Below are 18,362 nucleotides of genomic sequence, written 5' to 3' on the forward strand. Positions count from 1 at the left end.
GACCACATCTTTATTTAATCCTCTATTATGTCCTCCACTTTTAAAGAATTCACTTTTTGCTTTTATAGAAGACCTACAATAGTACCTGTTTTGCCAACAGAAGGAAATCCAAAGATTTTTGCTTTTACAAAAAAGGGCAAAGTGCAAAAATAGCGTTCAGTGCTTTGCAGTGAGTCCTTCAGAGGCAGCAGGCACCCCCAGCAGCAAGAATGGCCCAACCCAGCTCCTTCCTGGGAACTTGACTCAGCAGCACAGCATCAAGCTGCCAAAACTTTGAACTGTGTTAGCATCTGTGCTTTATCTTGGTTTATTCTGTGCATCTGTTAGCAAGATGCAATTGCTTCTTCACTAGACACAATTTCACCTTAGAAAAGTTTTCATAGAAATGCTCTCCTTTCGGATAGCAAGGGAAACCTGTATTCGGAACACGACTGATCACCATTTCAGTGTCAAAGGTTCTGCCTATCTCTGGGTTTTCTTTGGTGACTCATCCTTCAGGTACCTCCAGGGGAATGATCCTTCCAAACATTATCATTACTTTTTCTTATAGTATAAAACTACTTTAAGCACATAGGTAATAAACAGAGTACCTCAGAGAAAACAGGTATTTCACTATGCCTTCCACTGCATTAACTGCATAACCACTAGAATCCACCATTAATGTTTACCACATCTCTCTGATAGTCTAATCTCACATGCTCCTCTCATCAATCAAGGGAGAAAGGGGGAACCTCCTTCTTCAATCCCTGTAAAATCTGCTAATTCGATAGTAACTACAAGAGAAAAATCCTCATGCTGTGAAGTCAACTCCAAAAAAGGTCAAGCAGCACAGCCCTGGAGATCAGAGATACCGTTTCAGCCGCTGTAACAAAAACACCAGCAACCACACCGGCCTTCACATTAACACCACTGTTGAATCCATGGAAAATGATTAAAGCATCAAAAAATCTTAAGTGTAAAGTAAGATAATTCACCCTTAAGACCCACAGTATAAATCTGAAGATTTTATACCGAGTCTTCAGCGGATGTCCTGAATAAACATTTCTATATGACATGAAAGCAGAATACATACACATTTGCCCAAATCAAACCAGGATCTCCAACACAGTTCTCTTAATATCCAATAGTATATGCTATAGCCTGAAATACCACAAAGATTCATGTTGCTATAGATACCTAGATTCTCTTTACTTTCTTAAGTTATAAAAAAATACAAGTAGGCCCACACCTTTAACAAAATTTAGAGAAGCTGCTTTTTCTTGAACCCAAAAAACTGTTAAAGCTCAGTTTTAAAATCTTCATTTATGCCTGACCTGTGGTTGCACAGTGGATAAAGTATCCACCTGGAATGCTAAGGTTGCTGGTTCGAAATCCTGGGCTTGCCTGATCCAGGCACAAACAGGAATTGATGCTTTCTGCTCCTCCCTCCTTCTCTATTGCTTTCTCTCTTTCCCTCCTCTCTAAAATGCATAAATAAAATCTTAAAAAAAAAAAACCTTTTAAAAAAAATCTTCATTTAGGCCCTGGCCGATGGCTCCGTAGATAGAGCATGGGCCTGGTATATGGATGTGCCAGGTTCGATTCCTGAGCAGGGCACACAGGAGAAGCGACCACCTACTTCCCCCCTCCTCCTCTCCCTCTTCTCCAGCAGCCAGTGGCTCTATTAGTAGGAGTGTGGCCTCAGGCACTGAGGATAGCTTGCTTGGTACTTGATACTCAAGCATTAGCTCCAAACATGGCTGCCAGGTAGACTCCCCCAAACAACACTTTAATACTGATACATTGCACTTACTCATTATAACCGATAACTACAATTTAAATAACATGTTCATAGTTAAATTCAAATGAGACTGAACTGACTCACACCAAGGAATTAAAAGTTCCTTGGTTATTTACTTTCGGTGACCTTCACTTTTTTTTAAAGATTATATAGTTTGTTCTAGAAACCAGTTATTTGAATTAGAACATTTTATTTACACAGCACTATGTTGTTCTTTTCCCACCAACATGTATTTTTCCCTTATTCAGAGTTCCTGATCCTGAAAGATTTTCACAATGTAGTGTCAAGTTAAAGGAAGCAAGATACAAATCATTGTGTACAGTAAGAACCCATTTTGTAGAAGGATGCATGTTTGCACATGTGCGTGCCCATGTGTATTTATGGGCATGTAAGGGTCCACACATGCAAGCACACAAACGTGTTTGCATACACATATACACTCAAAGCTGAAAACAGATTTCCCTGGGTATGGGATTCAGTGTTTTTATTTTTTTATACTTATATTTTCAACTTCGAATATTTAGAAAATACAAATAGGATTTTTAAAAAGGAAGAAAAGTATTTTGAAAAACTACCTGAGTGATCATTAAGTACAAAGCACTACATTTTTAGTAGTGTCATTGTATAATATATAATGAAGAAATCACATTGGAAGTGCCTTCCAGTGTGTAAATGTTTTATATTATTAATATGTATGGTAAATTCAGAAATACACTATGGGATTGTATAGGATAAAAAGCAAAAGCATCCCTTAAATGGGCTTCCGCTGACACCACCTCCTTTTCCTCTAGAGATAGCTACCCATGGTATGTATCCATTAGACCTTTTCGTATTATCCATAAACATTGGAAGGTTGTCTTTTGTTTTGTTTTTTATAAGTGGAATAAAGGTATATGGACTGTTTTGTCACTCTCTCCCCCAATCCTCATCACCCCTTTAACAATGCTTTAGAACTCTTAGGCCAGTTTATATAGTTCCAAAGGGTTTCTTTACTCTAAAATCTCTATGGTGTTCCACAGAACAGAGTATTATTGAAATCACTCCGCTACTGATGAACATTTAGGTCACTTCCAAATTTTCACTATTATGACCTCCTTCACTACAGTAAAGTTTTATATATATATATATATATATATATATATATATATATATATATATATACACACACACACACACACACACACACACACACACACACATACACACATACACACCTTTATACATATGTTCAGATACTTCCCTAGAATAGTTTCCTAACAGAATTGCTGGGTCAAAATACATGTTCATTTAAAAAATGAAAGGGTTCTGGTATTCTTTATCAAAACGTTTTTTAAAAATTGCTCTCCGGCGCCTGACCAGGTGGTGGCGCAGTGGATGGAGCGTCGGACTGGGATGCGGAAGGACCCAGGTTCGAGACCCTGAGGTCGCCGGCTTGAGCGCGGGCTCATCTGGCTTGAGCAGGGAGCTCACCAGCTTGGACCCAAGGTCGCTGGCTCCAGCAGGGGGTTACTTGGTCTGCTGAAGGCCCACGGTCAAGGCACATGTGAGAAAGCAATCAATGAACAACTAAGAAGTCGCAATGCGCAACGAGAAACTGATGATTGATGCTTCTCATCTCTCTCCGTTCCTGTCTGTCTGTCCCTGTCTATCTCTGTCTCTGTAAAAAAAAAAAAAAAAAATTGCTCTCCGGCTTGACCTGTGGTGGCGCAGTGGATAAAGCGTCGACCTGGAATACTGAGGTTGCCAGTTTGAAACCCTGGGCTTGCCTGGTCAAGGCACATATGGGAAGCAGCTACTATAAGTTGATGTTTCCCATTTTTCCTCTCTCTCTCTGTCTCATCTATCTAAAAATCAATAAATTTAAAAAATAAATTGCTCTCCTTAACAGTGAATGACACTACCCAGTTCTTTCTAAAAATGGATATTAGTGTTTGCCAATGTATTTGGTGAAAATGGTGTTTTAAAAAAAGGAAAAAAGCACCCAAAATAGTCACTTCTGCGAAGTCTCATCACCAAATCAAAACTTAATACCTACTCTAATTGCAGTTTCAACCTACTATTCCAGGAGTGGAAATTCATACCAATAAATCTGAAATTTCCTGATCAATATCATCGAGGTAATCTGTGTAATAAAATCTCTGCCATCCCCTCCCCCCAAGAAAAATGATCATTTCTTTTCTTTTCCTGCCACACCTTTCTTCCTATAAAAACTTTCCACTTTTTGCAATCCCTTGGAACACCCTGCCAGTTGCTAGAAGGGATGTTGCCTGAGTCATAAATTGCTTAATAAAGCCAATCACAGCTTCAAATTTACTGGGTTGAATTTTGTTCTTTAACAATTGTTTTTCTTTTCTTAATTACTAGAGTGAATTTGAGCATCCTTTCTTTTTTATTCTTTTTTTTCTCTGGGAAATGCCAATTCATAACCTCTGTCACTTTTTATAATGGGTGTCTTTTTTTCTTATTACTTTGAAGGAGCTCTTTACATATTATGGATATAAAGTAGAAGCCTTTTTTTCCTTAATTGTCTAAGTCTATATAATGGCTTGACTCACACATAAGAGAGTACTGGAATAGACTAGACTTTGTTGTTATAGCAAGCTCTAAAGTAGAAGCCTTTTAATCTAATGTTATTTGGAACAGTTGATTAATTGAACAGGTCAGTTAAGGTGAATAATCATAAAAATGCATATAACAAACATTTCATTTTATCAGTAGTGAAATGTACACTCATTCATAAAACTTTTGATATAACGCCAAGAGGCCAAAACCTTTTTCTTTAACTCCAGGCCCACTGAGTATAAAGAAATTCACACAGTATTCTTAGATAACATAGACTGTCAAAGAACTTAAAAGACATTTGCAAGGCACCAAGTGAAGAACCTTTTTAGATTTTTATATTTATTCTATACAAATCCTTTATTGTCTTACCCTAATTAGACAATAACTTGCTTTCACCAACTCTTTCCAAAACACTCAATTTTGCATGTAAAAAGAATGAATTTAATATAACTATCACCCAACATCAAAAATTATTCACATGTGCTATACTTTATTTCTTTTCTATCTCTACACACTCCACACCTCCACCACTCCTAATATCATTTGAGGCAAATCCCAGACGTCATTTCATTTCATCCATACAATTTCAGTAAGAACTTCAATTCTTCCATATTTTACCATTAAAAAATATAGAAATAAATTATATATTTACAAAAACAAGAACAACCAGCATATATAGGCTCAGCGATAAAAGCATCTGGTCTATGGATGAGTACACAAGCATACTGGCATACTGGAGACCAGCTTACTAAAAGCAAGTGTTCGCTGCACAGTTTATTTTACAAAGGAAATAAAGAGCATCATTTAATGTGGTGAGTGGTTAAGTGGAAGTCAATGAAATATTCTACTGCCTATGTAGAAGCCATTTTCTCCAGCCTGTGTTTTGCCTTTTTAATTTTGTTATGGTTGTCCAGACTTTTTAAAATATATGCTTAGATTTTTTAAAAAATATATCCTTATTTTATTTTTGTGTATGATGTGAAGTGGAAATCAATTTCTTTCCAAATGTATGGCCAAATGTCCTAACTCAATTTCCACTTTCAACATCACACATAGGGCATTTAAAAGAACTAAAGTGTCCACTTCTAACTTATAAAACAAAGCTATGTCAAAATAAATAAATAAAGCAACAGTCTAAGATCTGCTTGATAGGCTCAAACTACTATCTATTTAAAAAGCCCACAGCAGTTCTCGGAGAGGGACTAACAACACTGCCACTCCTGCTCTCCTTTCCACTCTGGCAAGAACCAAATCACCAAAGGACCACACAGGCCTCTTTCTGACTCTCACTAGTTGCTATACCTGAACATTTACATTCACAGGGAAATAGCCTGCATCTGACAACAAAGTTAACCCTCTCCATCCATTCCTTAATGCTGCTCCTAGAGGACAGTGCCCTGTGGACTTTGTAAAGAAAATGAATACACTCTTCCCAACCACAATTTCCCATAGAAATATAACTAAAATGTACTAAAAGTCAAGGCAAAAATTTTGTTCAGTTTCCTTTATATCAGCCCTGGCTGAAAAACTCAGTTAGAGCATCGTCCCAAAGCACAGATGTTGCTGGTTCAATCCCCAGTGAGGGCACATACAGGAACAGATGGATGTTCTTGTCTCTCTCTTGCTCTCTCCTTTCCTCTCTCTAAAATCAATAAAATGAACACTACAAAAAATTATTAAAAATAATTTCCTTTATAACATAAAGACTCAATGATTTATAATGTTGTTTTTTGCCTCTAGTCAAATTTCTTCTGTAAAGCTCCAGGGATTAAATAGGCTTTTAGGTCCTTAAATTGTCTGTTTCAACTCTAACATTGGATTTTGAATACAGCCAGGCAATACAGAAATGAAATAAGGTGGCTGTCTTACAACAGAAGTGTGTTTGTGTGTTTTTGTTTTCTTTTGTTTTATAAACAGGCGGTGGGCGGACTTAGCCATTGGCAGTACTTTGCTGGTCCCTGCATTATACCAATTATTGATCTTTTTCAAATATATAGTAATCTACTACCTTAGCTGTACATTTATTTGAACAAATATGGTGACACAGAAGGGATAAGTAATCATTTCAGTACCAACTTACAAAAACGAATCATCTCAAAGTTAATCACTAACCTTCTAAGTTCTTCTCATAATATGAGCACATACATTTTTCAAAATATAAACTTGCTAGTCACCTTAAAGCTGATGTTTATTTTGAAATGTAATTAAGATGAACATTAAGTAGCTACTATAAAAGGAAAACACAGTCTAGACACACAAATTCAATAATCTTGTATTCATTATTCTGATAATCAATAGAGTATTAAAAAGCCTACTAAAGTACATGGTCATGATTCATAATTTCACTACTGAATATGCAGAAGTAAACTTCCAAAGTATACTTAATCGAGAACACAATTTTTTTTGATTTACCAGAAACCTTTGTAAAAAAGAAATGTAGTTTTGCCAAAATATTTTTAATTTAGAAAGTGAAACCAAAAATCCCCTTGGCATATCGTGTGCCTATTTAATTTATAATATTAATTTTAACATTTTACTTGAAAGCCTGGTAAGGCAGAAATTATATTTTTAAGGCACAAAAGGAAGCAGCCATTTTAATATGGCAAGAGCATGTGTGAGTAGGTCTTCACATTCTAAGCAATAAAGAATACTTGTTCACAGGATGCACTTGAACTCCAGGACTGTGAAAGAAAGTATGTTCACATTACTTACAGAAATACTGAATGCTATACAGGAACAGCAAGGAATTAAATTAACAGGAAGACCTGTTGACACCAAAGGCTGATAGATAAAAAGGAAAAATGGATAAACTGGGACTCATCAAAAACAATTTTTTTGTTGTTCTGAAAAACCCCCTGTGAAGAGGATGAAAAAACCAAGCTACAGACTGGAAGACTATATCTGCAAACCACATATACAACAAAGAACTAGTATTTAGAATATATAAAGAACTCTTAGAACTCAACAGTAAAAAAAATTAAAAAAAAATACAACTGGAGAATGAACAAAAAGATATGACCATACATTTCTCTAAAGAGGATACAGAGATGGCAAATGAGCACATGAAAGATGTTCAACATCATTAGCCCTAAGGGAAATGCAAACTAAAACTATGACAACATATCCCTAGACACCTATCAGAGTGGCTAAAATAATAAAAAAAAAAATAGTTCTACTACCAAATGCATGAGGAGTATCCATACATTGCTGATGGTACTGCAAAATGATAAGCCACTCTGGCAAACAGTCTGGCAGTTCTTCATAAAACTAAATGTGCAGCTAACATACAACCAACACTGTATTCTTAGGCATCTGTCCCAAGAAATGGAAATCTATGTTCATGTAAAAACCGGTACAGGGAGTTTTATTCATAACAGGTTTAAAAATAAAAACAGGAAACAGCCAGATGTCCTTCAAAGGGTGAATGTTTAAACAAACTAGCACATTCAACACCATGGACTATGATTCAACAATGAAAAGGAACTATCAATACATGATAAGTTCCCTGCATTATCTCCAGGAAATCATGCTGAGTGAGAAAAAAAGGAGCCAATCTCAAAAACTTCCATACTTTCTGATGCCATTTATACAGCATTCTTGACATGGCAAAAGTATAGGCATGGAAAAAAGATTGCCAGGGCTCAGGGATGCAGGAAGGGCTATGGCTACAAAATGATGATGGGACAGTTCTGGATCTTGACTGTGGTGGTGGTGGTTACACGAATTGAACCATGTGATAACACTGCATAGAACTAAATACGCACACAGATGGTGTATGTAAAACATGATCTCTGAATCGGGTGGATGCATTGTATCTATTTCAATTTCCTCGCTGTTATACTATACCACAGTCATGCAAGAAAACTAGGTAAAGTTCCATTGGGGAAAACTAGGTAAAGTTCATTCTTTTGGAACCACTGATTGAGAACCTACAACTATCTCAAAATAAACAGTTAAAAGAGAAAGAAACAGAGTATAAAAGATTAGCCAGTGTTAGGAGTGGGGGAAAAAAACACCAAACACTTTTACTTTTGCTAAAGTCTCAGCAATTTAAAGTTAAGGAAGGGCCCTGGCTGGTTGGCTCAGTGGTGGAGCATCGGCCTGGCATGCGGAAGTCCCGGGTTCAATTCCCGGCCAGGGCACAAAGGAGAAGCGCCCATCTGCTTCTCTACCCCTCCCCCTCTCCTTCCTCTCTGTCTCTCTCTTCCTCTCCCGCAGCCAAGGCTCCATTGGAGCAAAGATGGCCCGGGCGCTGGGGATGGCTCCATGGCCTCTGCCTCAGGCGCTAGAGTGGCTCTGGTCACAACAGAGCAACGCCCCGGATGGGCAGAGCATCGCCCCCTGGTGGGCATGCCGGGTGGATCTCGGTCGGGCGCATGCGGGAGTCTGTCTGACTGCCTCCCCATTTTCAGCTTCAGAAAAATTAAAAAAAAAATAGTTAAGGAAGAAAAAAAAGGAATGCCAAGAAGAGTTTACAGGGTACAGTTAGTACAATCACCCCCTCTTCCTCCCCAGTAGAGCTTCAATATCCTCAGGAATTCATGTCCATGATTTGACTGTTGTTATTGTTAATAAAAATAAAGTGCCCATACAGCTATCTCTCCACAATCCCCAGTACTATCACTACCATCCCAGGCTAAACTCTTAGGGTAGGGCTTGTCTTAACAGTCATACCCTGGTGGCCTGGCATAAAATAAGTGACAGAAGAAAGAACAAGAGAAATTAAATGAACAAATAATGAATGAATGAGATGCCTGCATATTCTTTCAAAGTTCTTAATCAATCACAGTTACAAGGGAGTAACTACACATTACCTTACAAATTTCTAAAAGCCATGGACATTTTTTTAAAAAGTGTGTGGTATGTAGATATTTTACTTACAAACATAAATTAGCAATACCTGACTTTTATAAAATGCTTCCCAGGCCCTGGCCGGTTGGCTCAGCGGTAGAGCGTCGGCCTCGCGTGCGGGGGACCCGGGTTCGATTCCCGGCCAGGGCACATAGGAGAAGCGCCCATTTGCTTCTCCACCACCCCTCCTTCCTCTCTGTTTCTCTCTTCCCCTCCCGCAGCCAAAGCTCCATTGGAGCAAAGATGGCCCGGGCACTGGGGAAGGCTCCTTGGCCTCTGCCCCAGGCCCTAGAGTGGCTCTGGTAGTGGCAGAGCGACGCCCCGGAGGGGCAGAGCATCGCCCCCTGGTGGGCAGAGCGTCGCCCCCTGGTGGGCAGAGCGTCGCCCCCTGGTGGGCAGAGCGTCGCCCCCTGGTGGGTGTGCCGGGTGGATCCCGGTCGGGCGCATACAGGAGTCTGTCTGACTGTCTCTCCCCGTTTCCAGCTTCAGAAAAATACAAAAAAAAAAAAAAATGCTTCCCAATTTAGAGACTTCTACATATAGTATAACTATTTGATAAGGATGAATTAAGAATTATGTATATATAAATTGGAACTAGTATATGCAGATCTTTGAGGAAAAAGCAAACATTCTAAACAACTACACAACCTTGACACAAATTGTATCAGACAGATACATAAAATACTACTTTTTTCAGTATAAGAACAAAGAATTCAAATTGGTGGAACTTATGGGTCATTCTGTCAATCATCAAGACGCTTTCACAGATGCAAAAAACTAAGAGAGGTAAAGTGACTTGTTCTGGTTATAAAATTAGCTAGGTGGAACTGAACCCTCAGCCTCTCCGGCATCCCAATTCATTTCTCATTGAACTGGGCAAGACTCTCCTTTCTCCACCCATCTACCCTGACCCAAAACAAAAATGTTAAGATAAATCGCTTATCTTTTTAATAGGGTTTCTAATGGGCGGGGGGGGGGGGGGGGGCGACTTGATTTTACTCAAGCTTTTCGTTGTCGCATTACACCTTCCGTAGACCTTTAGGTGTCAAATTACTTCTCACATCAGAACAATAAGGTACTTTATTCTATGGTGCAAGTACTATGCCACCAGTTTAATGGTTCATCCTCCAACTAAATGGCACTGAGAGTGTTAATTCTTACACTATCTCAGCTTCAATGAAAAACATGAACTATTTTACAATTCAAGGAGGTCTTCACTATTAAAATCTTGACCGATATCTCATCGACGCACTGTAAACGAATCTCCACTTGCATGCAGCCTTGTGTATCAAGAACAGTTAAAAACTATTTGTTAGCGGCAAAATAAAAGAAAAACCAAAGTAACAAGCAACTACCGGGAAATAGCTGATTAAACCATAAAGCAGACTGCTTACTTTTTCAAAGGGATTCATTTAAATGCCATTTTGCCCTTGTTCTGCACCTCACCGCACTGATGACTGACTTTTTTAAGGTCAAAGAGTAGAACAAATTCATTACAAGAGGGTGAAAAAAATGCCTTTGAAGGAGGAGATAGATGCTGGAGCGGAGAGGAGAAATGACGTCTTAATTGAAATATGTAACCCCTTGATGGGGGTTAGGCAATGAATCATATTCTGCTCAATTTTTCTATGTGCTATAGACATCAGCCACAGTTCTTTCTGTAAGGCACTGAAATGAGAGGAAGAGGAAGTGAATGAAGCTAATGCTAAATATACACCGCGCACTGAGGACATGGATATAGATAGGAAGAACAGGGAAAAATAAGAACATGCTTCTGCTAAAATCCAGCTGTTTCCTAACATACGTAAAGATACGGAAGCTAAGAAGATACCGAAAGCCCGAGTTATCCCTCACATTTGAAGGGCGGATGCCTCAGACAGACCCGCTTACCCCGGGATACAGAGCGAGCCAGAGGGTACAAAATGGAGTTGAGGTCTAGGGGCACCTTAAAGGTCGTTGGAAGCCTGGCAAGCTCTTTGAGAAAAGGTCCTGGCAAAGGGTAGCACTGCGATCAGGAAGATGCTTCTGGCTCTCCGGGGGCAGTAAGCGGCGCAAGAGTCAGGCTAGGGTCTGCAGGACCCCAGACTTCAGTCAAGGGGAAGATGCAGATGTAGAGATCTCGGGGATCTTCCCGGCGCCTGAGCAGACGGCCGGGTAGATCGCTCGGGCTCAAGAAGAAAGCGAGCCCATTCCGGGACCCGGGACGCTGTCTGCACCGCCTGCGGGCTCAGGTGTGGGATGACGGCGCCGCGGGAGCCGGGCCCGAATACTCACCGGAGGCGGTGCCCACGGCGTCCTCGCAGCCGGCCGGCGCCTGGCCCCCGGGAAGCTGGCGGAAGGGAGCCGCGTGTCCGCTAGCTCCGTGGCGAAGAGGGGCGCGCCGACGAGGCCGGAGAAAAAGCCGCAGCGGCGCGCGCACCCCAACGAGCGGCGGGGGCGGGGGCGGGGGCGGGGCGAGCAGCGGCGCGGCTCGAGCCCGGAACAGACGCGCCCGGAGGGGCGGGCGGAGCCGCGGCGCGCGGTGGTGTGGCCGAGCCGGCCGAATCGCGGGCGGCCCACGGCTCGGCCCACCCACGCGCCCGCCTCCGCGGGCCCGGGACGTCAGCCGAGGGGCGGCGCCGGGCGGGCTCCGAGCGGCGCGGGAGGGGTGCTGCGGCGGAGCCGCGTTGGCTAACGGCGCCCGGCCGGCTCGCCGCAGGGGATGCGTCCCGCTTCCCGGCAGTTTCTGCTGGGCTGGCGGGCGGCGCGATCCAGTGTGTTTTCAGGGTCTGCGCGGCTTTAATTTCAGCGAGGTGCGGAGCCCGGCCAGGCCTGCACCCGTGCTGGCTGCCCAGAAGGAAAGTTCCCCTCAGGTCATTTTCCAGCTGCCCTTTAAAGAGAATTCATTTTTGTACATCACTGCCCTTCCTTTTGGAGAGAGATCTTACCGATCTGATTAAAGACACCTTGCTTCTCCAAGCCTGACCTAATGACTCTATCTTCTCATTATCTCGACCCTGACTGAGTTAAGACCCCCGCTCACTTCCGCTAATGAAATATCGAAAGGAAACAGGTTTTTCACTTTATGCCTTCCATTTCCACAATGGTGTAATAATAAGAGAGCCCACGACTGATAAGGAAATGTCACCGCAGCGCTGTGACATCTCACTTGACGTGATCGTTGCTTATGATCCAGTCCTACAAATACTATTCCCAAGAGATTCAAGAAATTGCTGTTAAAAATAAAATTCCAGCAAACTGTCTCCGACCTTCAAAAGGGACAGACCGAAAGTGCAAATGAGCCACAACGAACTACCAAGAATATATCACCAATAAACAAGCAAATAAATAAAGCGCTAGTACTCTTCCAGTTCCCTGATGCATAATGGAGGACTAGCTTCCTCTTTCTGGTAGTAATGGACATTTCACTTCACTTGCTGTATTTCGTTTTCCCATAGAATTACCGGAGGTAACGATGTGCGGATGTGTCTCACCACCTCAGATTATGGACTACAGTAGTTCTAAAACTTTAGTTTGCATCTGAATCATTTGGGGTACTTGTTAAAATTGGGAGCCTGGAGCTACAACCCCCAAGTATTGTAATTCAGATCTGAGTGGGGCTGAGAGATTTGAATTTTTAATAAGCATTCCAGGTAACACTATATAGGTGGTTGGAGGCTCACAATTAGAGACCACGCAGTTCTAGCTTTCGTATGTTACTACTTAGAAGTGGGATCACTCACCCAATTTTCAACAGGCCCACCCACTCATTTATAACATACCTATAATTATTGCTAGGGCAGTCCCCTAACTTCCTTTTTTTCGTTTGACCTACAAAGATCAGGACTTCAAACAACAAGTTTAATTGCCATGTTTATTTTACGACATCTTGTAACATCAGAAACAAGTAATCATTTGTCAGCTATATATTCACTAGGTACCTATAGTGTATAGTAGATTCTCAGATAACGTGGTTTGTTCAAGTCCTATCTTTGAACTTGATGAGATGCTGTAGGAACCTCATTCTTGTTTATATCAATTACCCTAGGTAAAATTGGTTTCTATACTTCATTTTGCTGCAGAACTTATAATTGATGAAGTTTAAATAAGGGCTTACCGAGTACAGAGAGCACTGCCACCTATAGTCACGTTAACACAAATGAAATAAAAGAAATAATGATCCCTGCCCTCAATGAATTTAGGGTCTAGTTGTGGATTTAAAACACAGACACAGTGCAGACCCAGTGTAACACATCAATCTTTTGGACTGAGATGAAAAAGAACTTCTAACTAAAGAGTGCTTTCATCAGTTTCCTTTACTATCAGTCACTTGGCCCAGACCTTTTCAATTAGGTAATTTCCTCTGAACACTGAGTACTCAGCTTGCTGCAACTCCTCCAACTCTACAAGGTATCAAGGAAAGAGCCTAAACTCCCAGTTTTTGTTTGTATGTCTGTGTACATACATACCTATGTATAATATATACATGTGTGTACACTAGAGATAGATTTAGCAGGCCAAGAAACGACTTGCATTTTCAAGATCTTTATTACTTTAGCTAGTCATTAATGCTGACAATTCTGACTTTTTATCAGCTACCATAGCTCACCTCTTCCTCTACTGTTAATCACACCCTGCATGTAGGGGAAAGAGGAGCTCCATCTCTAAAAAGGAAAACAAGTGTATCCACACTATTTCTAACTTTTCCTTTTTCCTTTTTCAGGATCAAAACACATTTTATTTAATGTCTTGTCATCAGAAACCCTCAAGAACTACTACCCAGGAGCAAAACATTCCCCCTGTTCCCCCTGCCAGCTGTCTGACATTTTAGAAAGAACATTTGCACCATTGTTTACTAGTTAGGGAGACAGGGGATTATTTATTTTACAGATGGAGAACGAAATGCAGGTCAAATGACTTCTCTAGTCACACAGCTAATATCAAAACCTGGATTTCCTACCACATTTATGACGACAACTTCTAGACCAGGGTGCTAGCCACTACCTTAGGCTTCCTCAGTAATAAGTCTTCCACAGAACCACAAATCCAATTAGAAACAGAACAGAAAAACATGGAAATTGAAAAGAGCTAGAAAGTTGTACACTGCAATTGCAGATTCAAGATACAACATAAAAAGTACTGAAAGCATGAAAAATTAAATTGTATTAAACCAGACAAAATTGAACAGGACAGCTCTGTTAGTAGGCACTGATATTTAGGGCCTTGCCCCTTTTACTCTCCTGTAATAAGAAGCTGAAACGGATAGCCAAGCTGCTCCTGGCATTAGTTATTTATGGAAGGACAGAAAACAACAGTTCTACATTGACTGAGGAACAAACCTTTGCGTGTTAACCATATTTTATGGGTTTATAAAATAATAATTTCCTCCTGTGGAGGAAATTACAAGCAGCAGGAATTTATAATAATATTTACATAGTCCTGTTATATTTTGCCATTAAAAAGACTTTATTTTTTTAGACCCAATAACCAGGCTTCAGTGGCGTGACTGAAACAACTGGTGAAATCAGAAACCTTGACAGAAAATGATCTCACTGTGAGCATAAATAATAACCCAAGCTACGCTTTTAAAAGGTGGTCAAACACATAGCAGTTAGAGCTAAATGTTCTTCTTCTTCCTTTTTTTTTTTTTTTTTTTTTTTTTTTTTTTTTTTTGCCACAGAGACAGAAAGAGGGACAGGCAGGCAAGAAGGGAGAAAGATGAGAAGCATCAATTCGTTGTGGCTCCTTAGTTTTTCATTGATTGCTTTCTAATTTGTGCCTTGACAGGGTGGGTGGGGGTACAGCAGAGCAAGTGACCCCTTGCTCAAGCCAGCAACCCTTGGGCTCAAGCCAGGGTCCATGGGATCATATCTATTATCCCATGCTCAAACCAGCAACCCTGCGCTCAAGCCAGATGAGCCCGCTCTCAAGCCGGCAACCTCAGGGTCTCAAACCTGGGTCCTCTGCATCCCAGTCCAACACTCTATCCACTGTGCCACCCCGTAGTCAGGCTAAGTATTCTTTTTTGAGAAATGATTATATTATCTTTTCAAATAACCATTTCTTTTTATTCCAGTTCACTTTACAAGTTTTTTTTAATTAATTGAAAAACCAAAACAAATGGAAAAACCATCTAGTGCATCTGGATGGGAAGAGAGAGTATTGTAAGGACTCAGTTCTTTCCAAATTAATCTATAAAGCCAGTGCAGTCTAAATCAAAATCCCAGGAGGGTTTTAATGTAACTTAATTTCAGTATCTCTCACTAACTCATTCTTTGTCTTTTTAAAAGCAAAAAAGACTTTATTTGGGGTGATGAGGACATGATGTAGTATATGGATGATATGTTATTGAGTTGTACACTGGAAACCTATATGTTAAATTATAGGTGACATATTAAATAATGCCACCCCAATAAATTCAGTTTTTAAAAAGCAAACTCCTATCCCCTGTAAATAAAATCCTCTGCAGTATCCTTGCAAATTGCTTTACCAACTTTCCCAAAAAGGAAAAAAAGTACAAAATATTCATATTACCCATAAGGCCAGAGGCAAGTGAAATGAGCTGTGATTGTTAACATGTCTGCCAGAAAGTTACCCTAGGTATATACTTTTACCCACTTTCTGTAGTGATTCTAGCCTAGGTTAGGGGAAAATGTCATCAATACCATTACTCACCTGAAGTCTCTCTCATTTTTCTTTCCCTTTCACATACGAGAACATTCTATTTCATCTCTCATTTTTAAAAGACAAGTCAAATACCAACAAAATTCAAAAATGCCCCTTATTCAGAATCATTAACTATATATTAGAGTTGGAAACCCACATATAAGCAGTACTCAGGATAGAAAATATTTGAGCTTAGAACTTGGGCCACATTACATTACTTCTTCAGAACTTCAGCTTCCTCATTTGTAATTTGGGTATAATAATGTTATCTCATTCACAAGGCTTTGCCGAAGGAAGATTAAATGAAGAAGCCATGCTCATAAAATGCCTGGTTGATGGCAAGTGTGTAGTAAATGGTGCCTACTAATTACCAAGTTCAATCTCCTCATTTTACAGATAAGAAAAAAAAAGGAAGCTAGAAACAAAACTCATATTTTTTCATTAAACTATACCATTTTTCTCCAAATTCCCCGTTTCATTGAGTGAGTTTCTTTAAAGCCAAAAGCTAAATTTCTTAAGAAGTGATTTACAACCACCACCTTCACTTTCATTCATTAAATCAGTCTATGACCTCCAAGCTAACCTTCATTCTCTTCAATCCTCTAAATACATCCTTTGATAATGTATTTTATGAAATGGGCACAACACCCCATCATTATACTTAGATATTCATTCTGCATCAACCTATGAACATTTATTCAAAGCAATCCTTCTTTAAACTATCGTATTTCCCCATGTATAAGACGTGCCGTTTTTCAAAACCTTTGGGGTCTAAAAACTGAGTGCTTCTTATACAGTGGTTGTGGCATTTCAAATGCCATAGGTGAAACTGAGGATGAGGCAATATATGAAGACAGTGATTTGTCATCAGACACAGATGAGGACAAGTTAATGGGTGGGAGTTTTGACAGTGATGAGGAGTTGTATGAATTTCATGATGAATAGAACTTGAGTTCAATAATTTTATGTAATACTTTTTTTTTCAAATTTCAGGCCCCAAAATTAAGGTGTGTCTTATACATGGGAACGTCTTATACATGGGGAAATATGGTAAAATGATGTAACAAATCAGTCTCCTTCAGATGGCACTTGGACCCTATATGGCACCTGCTATTGGCCAAGTTGTTTTTCAAATGGAAAATAATTAGCAATGTGTTTGAATAATAATGACCACCGGTTATTGAGTACTATGTGTCAGGCACTGTCCCTGAACACTTGACATGAATTATTTCATTTTATCCTCACAATAAGCCTATGAGATAGAGGTTATTATTTCAGAGGAGAATGTGCATATAGCTGAATAAGTAACATTTCAGATGCTTATCTCATTATCACATAAAACCATCTAGAAGAAAGCAAAATCTCATTATGGAACATCCTACTTGTATATTCGACCCAGGGGGAACATCTCCTATGAAAAGACATTTAAAACAATTACCTTGGCCTGACCTGTGGTGGTGCAGTGGATAAAGCGTCGACCTGGAAATGCTGAGGTCGCCGGTGTGAAACCCTGGGCTTGCCTGGTCAAGGCACATATGGGAGTTGATGCTTTCCAGCTCCTCCCCACCTTCTCTCTCTCTCTCTCTCTGTCTCTCCCTCTTCTCTCTCTAAAAAAAAAAAAAAAAAAAAAAAATTACCTTGAAGGTAAACTCATAGATTCTGAAAGTCACATTTAGCTATAATATGTAGCTGATCCATACTGTCTATAGAGGTAGCTTTAAGAATCGGTGGCCAGCTTCAACTTTCTGCAAATTCCTTTCAATGATATTTATGAAATCATAAATTTCTGATTTTGTTGCCACTGGGAAAAATTTAAGCATGGCAATCTATATCAGCTTATGAATAACTTCATCTCTATGACTATTCTCTCTCTTTATTGAGCCATGGTACAAAGTAGGTCCTATGTAAAGGTCTCTAAATTCTTTGTAAATATACACCACTGTACATGGGTTAATATATTCATGAAAGACTGTTTACAAAGCAAATTTTCACACAGTAAACTTTACTTTTCTACTGACTGTCTTTTTATTATTTTTTTAGTACAAAAGTACTACATGGCCTGACCTGTGGTGACACAGTGGATAAAGCCTTGATCTAGAATTCTGAGGTTGCTGGTTCAAAACCCTGGGCTTGTCGGGTCAAGGCACATAGGGGAGTTGATGCTTCCCACTCCTCCCCCCTTCTCTCCCTTTCTCTCTCTTTCTCTCCCCTCTCTGAAATGAATAAACAAAATATATATTTTTAAATGAAGTACATGTTCACTTCCTTTGTTGAAATGGAAATGAATAAAGTAAAAGAATCTCTGATCCCACTGTACGGTGATAACAACTGTGAACAATCTGGCATATAACTTTCCAAATGTTTGCCATACCCATATATAGTCATATACACTTCCTTTTTATTTTTTTAAATTTTTTTTAATTTTTTTAAAATTTTTATTTATTCATTTTAGAGAGGAGAGAGAGAAAGGGAGAGAGAGAGACAGAGAGGGAGAGAGAGAAGAAGAGAGACAGAGAGAGAAGGT

General features: G+C 39.8%; 1 protein-coding gene, 1 non-coding gene and 1 pseudogene across 3 annotated transcripts in view; 1 reads left to right on the forward strand and 2 right to left on the reverse strand.

Annotated features, from left to right (window-relative positions):
• The window catches only part of ACSL4 (acyl-CoA synthetase long chain family member 4), a 237,783-nt gene that overhangs the window by 93,049 nt on the left and 126,372 nt on the right, over positions 1-18,362 (reverse strand). The window contains exon 1 of one of the 2 annotated variants that reach the window (XM_066356067.1): positions 1,314-1,746. The exons of the other annotated variant lie outside the window; for it this stretch is intronic. The gene's annotated coding sequence lies outside the window, so the exon portion shown is untranslated. Of the gene's footprint in view, positions 1-1,313; positions 1,747-18,362 lie in introns of those variants that run through there. 2 annotated transcript variants of the gene reach the window in all.
• Positions 4,304-4,416, reverse strand: LOC136386638 (small nucleolar RNA SNORA28; annotated as a pseudogene).
• On the forward strand, positions 9,268-9,343 carry TRNAA-CGC (transfer RNA alanine (anticodon CGC)). Its single transcript has one exon. It is a non-coding gene; the product is annotated as a tRNA-Ala (tRNA).

The sequence above is a fragment of the Saccopteryx leptura genome, chromosome X (genome assembly GCF_036850995.1).
Source record: "Saccopteryx leptura isolate mSacLep1 chromosome X, mSacLep1_pri_phased_curated, whole genome shotgun sequence".
NCBI lineage: Eukaryota > Metazoa > Chordata > Mammalia > Chiroptera > Emballonuridae > Saccopteryx > Saccopteryx leptura.